Source organism: Dendropsophus ebraccatus, chromosome 7 (genome assembly GCF_027789765.1).
Source record: "Dendropsophus ebraccatus isolate aDenEbr1 chromosome 7, aDenEbr1.pat, whole genome shotgun sequence".
NCBI lineage: Eukaryota > Metazoa > Chordata > Amphibia > Anura > Hylidae > Dendropsophus > Dendropsophus ebraccatus.
The window spans coordinates 130547751-130554431 of NC_091460.1; positions in this window are offsets into that span (position 1 = coordinate 130547751).

A 6681-nucleotide genomic window follows, 5' to 3' on the forward strand; every position below is an offset into this window, starting at 1 on the left:
CCATCCCTTCACCAGCGCATACACCCCTAGTCCCCCTGCCCCCATACCTTCACCGGCATATACCCCCAGTCCCCCTGCTCCCCAGCCCTTCACCAGCACACAACCAAGTCCCCATCCTTTCACCAGCATACACCCCCAGTTCCCCTGCCCCCATATCTTCACCAGCATACACCCCCAGTTCCCCTGCCCCCATATCTTCACCAGCATACACCCCCAGTCCCCCTGCCCCATCCCTACACCAGCGCATACACCCCCAGTCCCCCTGCCCCCATACCTTCATCGGCATATACCGACCCCTCTCCTTCATACATGTAGCACAAGAGAGACCCTATGGCCTGAGGAAGGTCCAGGTTGGACCGAAACGTTGCACAATACATTATTGGTCTCATCTCATGTACTTTCTGTCAATGGTCAGAGTATATACCTTGTATCACACTATTCAATAAAACCTTCACCTATTCTTGCACGTAAAACGAGTGCCGTGGTTTCTACTGTACAGTATCAGAGGTTGAAGAACCCATTTACCACTGAGCACCGGCTCTAAAATCTAAGGCAGAGGTGTGCAGCACTGATCCAATACAGGCATATACCCCCAGTCCCCCTATCCCTATACCTTCACCAGCATACACCCACAGTCCCTTTCCCTTCACCAGCATACATACACAGTCCCCCTGCCCCATCCCTTCCCCAGTATACACCCCCCAGTCCTCCTGCCCCATCCCCTCCCCAGTATACACCCCCCCAGTCCTCCTGCCCCATCCCTCCACCAGCATACTCCCACAGTCCCCATTCCTTTACCGGCATACACCCCCAGTTCTCCTGCCCCCTTCCCTTCACCAGCACACACATCCCAGTCCCCCTGTCTCTATCCCCTCGCCACCATATACCTTCAGTGCCCCTGTCTCCATCCCTTCACCAGCAACTCTCCCCCCTCCCCCATACTCAACAACTTGCTGAATGGTCAGGTCCACAAGAAGGAGCGTTGGCACCTTTGAGACACAGACTACGCTGAGCAAGAGTGTGGAGCCATAGTTTGCGTAGGTGTGCAGGACAGCACATCCAATCAAAGTGCAGGAAAGCGTGGAGCACGGCGTAGTGGCACAGACGGCACATCCAATCACAGCGCCGGGTAACATCGAACACACACAGTTCAGGCAGTACGTGGGGTGGGACAGGCCTGGGAGCACTGCCAGAGGCCTGATCCCGTTATTGCGGCCCCACCAGTGCATGCTGGCGTCCTTCTCGAGCATGTGACCGCATACTTCTCTGGATGTGGCCGCGTGTCAGCGAACATGGCTACGCCTGTCAGTGCTGACACGTGTGTCATAGGTTTGCCATCACAGGAAGATATAGGGAATTGGATCACTCTCAATATATATAACATCTACTGTATATGGGTAGAAGCTCAAATTCTCCTTTATTGCAGCCTTATATTATCAGAGCCATTCCCCTCACATTCCTAGCTGGCCTTCCTTTCTGCAATGGAGAATCACCAACATCATAGGTTTTATCCACTATGTTAATCGTTCACTAATTTGTGCAGTTTTGTACTTACAATGTAAAGTACGGCTCCCGGCCGTACTTTACATTGTGAGCTATGGCAAATTCGAGCGTGGACACACCCAAGTGTGGCCACATTTCATTTCAAATAAAGTGATGTTCATCCAGCCGATACTACAGCCTATAAGTCTAGCTGCCTTCTATATGCCCTGAGTATAATCTTGATGGCCTAATCCAAGAAAGATGACTTAGGGCTTAAGTAATATTGCCTTGTTGCTGGAAGAAGGGCTTTCAAATCAACTGGTGCCAGAGCTTTGTAATTTACTTCTATTGAGAAATCTCAAGTCTTCCAGTACTTATCAGCTGCCGTATGACCTGCAGGAAGTGGTGTATTCTCTTCAGTCTGACACAGTGCCACTTCTGTCAATGTCAGGAACTGTCCAGAGCAGTGGCAAATACCCATAGAAAACCTTTCCTGCTCTCCAGACTGGAAATAATACACCACCTCCTGCAGGACATATAGCAGCTGATAAGTACTGGAAGACTTAAGATTTTTTAAATAGAAGTAAATTACAGGAATTCCACGTTCATGTTCCATGCGGAACACGAAAGTGTGAATGCAGCCTAACACTTACCTCTGTGCAGTCAGCTCGGTCATCTTCTAATAGAGTCTGCCACAGGCAAATTACATTAACTATTTCTTTTAGTTATCATGTTTTAAAACAAAGCTACCATCACCAAACAAAGAAACAGCATATGCACATGTAAGCTGCACATAAAAAAAAACCTTTGAGAATCATTCTATACAAAATACTAAAAGGGAGCAGGAGGAAGAGAGACAAGCCTCCTGAATTAACCACCAATAGACAATTAAAATCACTTAAAGTGCAAAGTCATATACCCTGCTAGCGTCCAAGCAAGGGTACCCCCAAACATACAGCTAGCCCCGCTAAACACACAAAATGAATCCCTTACAAATGGCTGATGATAACATAAATAATAGAGAAAAAAATGTAGTTCATACTGTATGTCACCATGTGTGGGAAAAGGTAAGGGTCCCGGAGGAGAAAGAGCACCCCACACGTTCCACCATACCCTACAGCAGGGGTCCTCAACTGGCGGACCTCGGTCCGAACCCGGACCGCGGCGGCCAGCTGTCCGGACCCTGGCTGCGGCGCTGCTCCCTGCACAGTAAGTATCTATGAGCGCTTGTAACGAGCGCTCATAGACACCGAGCGGCAGCAGCACTGACAGAGAGGAAGCCATTGGCTCCCTCCCTGTCAGTCACCTCTCACTGGCCGCAGCGGTCACAAGAGGCCGCGCTCCCCCTCTGGTGTCGGCGCCGAGTGACGTTCCTGCGCTGGTGGGGAGAGCGGTCTCTAGTGACTGCTGCAGTGCGGCCACAGGAGGAAGAGAAGAAGACGCCCAGGACTTAGGTGAGTATAAGTGGTTTCTTTTTTTTTTTATGCTATATGGGAGGAGGGGGGGAGCGCACAGGGGGGCTATGTACAGGGGAGGGAGCATAGGTGGGACTATATACAGGGGAGGGAGCACAGGGGGGGGCTATATACAGGGGGAGAGAGCACAGGGGGCTATATACTACAGGGGGAGAGAGCACAGGGGGCTATATACAGGGGGAGAGAGCATAGGGGGGCTATATACAGGGGGAGAGAGCATAGGGGGGCTATATGGTACAGGGGGAGAGAGCATAGGGGGGCTATATACAGGGGGAGAGAGCATAGGGGGGCTATATACTACAGGGGGAGAGAGCACGGGGGGGGCTATATACAGGGGGAGAAAGCACAGGGGGGGCTATATACAGGGGGAGAGAGCACAGGGGGGCTATATACAGGGGGAGAGAGCACAGTGGGGCTATATACTACAGGGGGAGAGAGCACAGGGGGGCTATATACAGGGAGAGAGAGCACAGGGGGATATATACAGGGGGAGCTATATGCTACAGGAGGAGAGAGCACGGGGGGGAGAGAGCACAGGGGGGTTATATACAGGGGGAGAGAGCACAGGGGGGCTATAAACTACAGGGGGAGAAAGCACAGAAGGGCTATATACTACAGGGGGGAGCACAGGGGGGCTATATACAGGGGGAGAAAGCACAGGTGGGGCTATATACAGTGGGAGAGAGCAAAGAGAGGCTATATACAGGGAGAGAGCACAGGGGGGCTATATACTGGTAGAGAGTACAGGGGGGCTATATACAGGGGGAGAGAGCACAGGTGGGGCTATATACAGGGGGAGAGAGAGCACAGGGGGGCTATATACAGGGGGAGAGAACACAGGGGGGGCTATATACTAGGAGAGGGCACAGGGGGGCTATATACTGGGAGAGAGCACAGGGGGGCTATATACAGGGGGAGAGAGTACAGGGGGGGCTATATACTAGGAGAGGGCACAGGGGGGCTATATACTGGGAGAGAGCACAGGGGGGCTATATACAGGGGGAGAGAGCACAGGGGGGCTATATACTGGGAGAGAGCACAGGGGGGTCATATACTGGGAGAGAGCACAGGGGGTCTATATACAGGGAGAGAGTACAGGGGGGGCTATATACAGGGAGAGAGCACAGGGGGGCTATATACTGGGAGAGAGCACAGGGAAGCTATATTCTACAGGGGGAATTATATACTACTAAGGCAGTCACCCCCTGTGTACCTAATTTTAAAGGGCCGGTGAGAGAGAGAAAATGCCAGTTTTCCCACTAGCAATTCTGTATGTAAATAGTTCAACAACGTTTGTGAAAAGTAACAAAACACGTTTCCTGCTGATGTTCAGCTCGGACCTTCACCTGATAATAGACCCTGGTAAGTGGACCTTCACTAAAAGTTGTTGAGTACCCCTGCCCTACAGCTTCCCCATGAGTGTAATGGTGGTCATACCGTTAGTCTTTTATATCAGAGCAAATCAAAGTAGGGGCAACCCACAAACAACCTCAGAAGAACATACCTCTGTCCATACATATCGGCACCTATCTCTGTACACAAGAAAAGGTCACTTGTAAAAACCTAAAAATGTTTTTGTTAGAACATGATTTGGGGAAGGGTAGCAACATAAAGATTAAAGTGTAACTATAATAGCGACATGTCATACGTATGTATGAGTGGTGATCTGGATTCTAAGATCACCGCCAATCGCAACAAAGGGGCAGACATGCTCAGTAGCCTATGGGACTTCCGGTATACAGAATTACGGGAAGTTCTATAGACTTCCATTAAAATCCTTTAGGCCATGTTCAGACCTTGTAAGAGACTGGCCATTCTGTGACCCGGACGGGTCACGGAACGGCCGGTCTCAGAAAAGATCATCCCGGGCGATACTGCAGTACCGGCCGGGATGATCTTTAGCCCCGCAGAATTCTGATGCGGTCGCATCCGTGCTCGCCTGCATCAGAATTCCCCACTGCTTACAATGGAGCATGCGGCCGGAGTCGCTCGCTCCATAGTCTGCACTGACAGGGTTTTCTGCGGCCGCTATTCAATGAAAATTTACATGTCAGTTTTCTATGGCGCCGCTAGGGATCCCGGCTAAAGTGTATACCCTGTGTATACACTCCGGCCGGGATTCCCTCTGCCTGCAGCACAACGTAAGTTTCGTACTAATCACGGCTGTTGCAACAACGACCGTGATTAGTACGGAACTTACGTTGTGTGAACATGGCCTTAGACTGCTTGATACTACTTGATGCTACTGAATGTGTCTGCCCTTTCTTCTTAGTCATCGCCAGGGGTCTCAGCACATGGACAGTCACAGATACAAACCTCTGCCCAGGAGCTTAACTAGAAATGGCTTCTTACTGCTTACAAAACTATGGGGGGAGATTTATCAAACATGGTGTAAAGTGAAACTGGCTCAGTTGCCCCTAGCAACCAATCAGATTCCACCTTTAATTTTCCAAAGATTCTGTGAGGAATGAAAGGTGGAATCTGATTGGTTGCTAGGGGCAACTGAGCCAGTTTCACTTTACACCATGTTTGATAAATCTCCCCTATGTATCCATGTGAGCAGTTTGGGACATATTTTCCAGCTGCAGTAAAAATTTCCCGTTTAAAGGCATCAAAAACCTGGTGATAGTTTCTGGTAGTCACTTAACTGTTACTGGCGTCGCTCTCACAAACTGACTGAATTAAACATCAATTACAAAAAAAAGGATCAAAATGCATTCGTCTTTTTAGTGTACACAAAAATGTAGCCGACCTCATTTTTGTTTATGTAAAGAAAAACGGATGCGTTTAGATACGTTTTTTTTTTTTTATAGTCAATGGAAGTCAATGGAAAAACCATATTAAAATGGAAACGCAAAAACAAATGAAAAATAAAAAGGAATGGAAAATCGTAGTGTGAACCCAGCCTAACGCATATTCCAGCCTGCCTGCTTACGCATATGCATCAGTAGGTGTGAGCATCTGAGCTAGCAGGTGGGCTGAACAGTGTTCTGGTGGCCAAGAAACACCCCCAGTGCCCCTAACAAGTAAATTTACATATTTTTTAAAGATTGACTTAATAGGGACTTAATAGGCGCTATTACACAAAACGTTTATCGCCCATATTCGGCCAATATAGGTGTAATAGAAGACAACGATCAGCCAACATGAACGATGTGTTGGTTGATCTTTGCTGTTGTCTGTCTTTCAACATGTTGAAAGACAAATGGCTAATATAGCAACAATCTGCTGCCGCCGCTCAGCAGCGTGGGAGCGGCGGCAGTAGACCGCTGCTATATGCTATTACGCATGGAATAGTGTCAGCAGCAAGTGGGGAACGAGGAGCAAGCGAGCGCTGACAGCTCCTCTGCATTGCCCCGTGTAATAGGAGCTTTACAAGTGTCAGGAGACTTGTACCAGTAAGTGAAGGTAAGGGGCTACTAGAAACTATAAGCAGGTTCGTATGCACAACCCTGCTGAAACTGGATAGTATAGAAGAAAAGATCTTCTTGCTACACTGTATAGTCTAAAATTTCATCACACCCTTATAACAGAACAGCGAGTAAATGCTGTATACAGTAAGTCTGGTAGGATCGGGATTTTTATGTAAACCTTCTCAGACACCTAATGTACTTTAATTGATGCTTATAAAGAACAGGCTGTGATATTGAATGCGTATAAAAAATAACACAGGTAATAAACTAATATTTTCTCATATGGCATCTGATCTTTCTCGTAACTAACC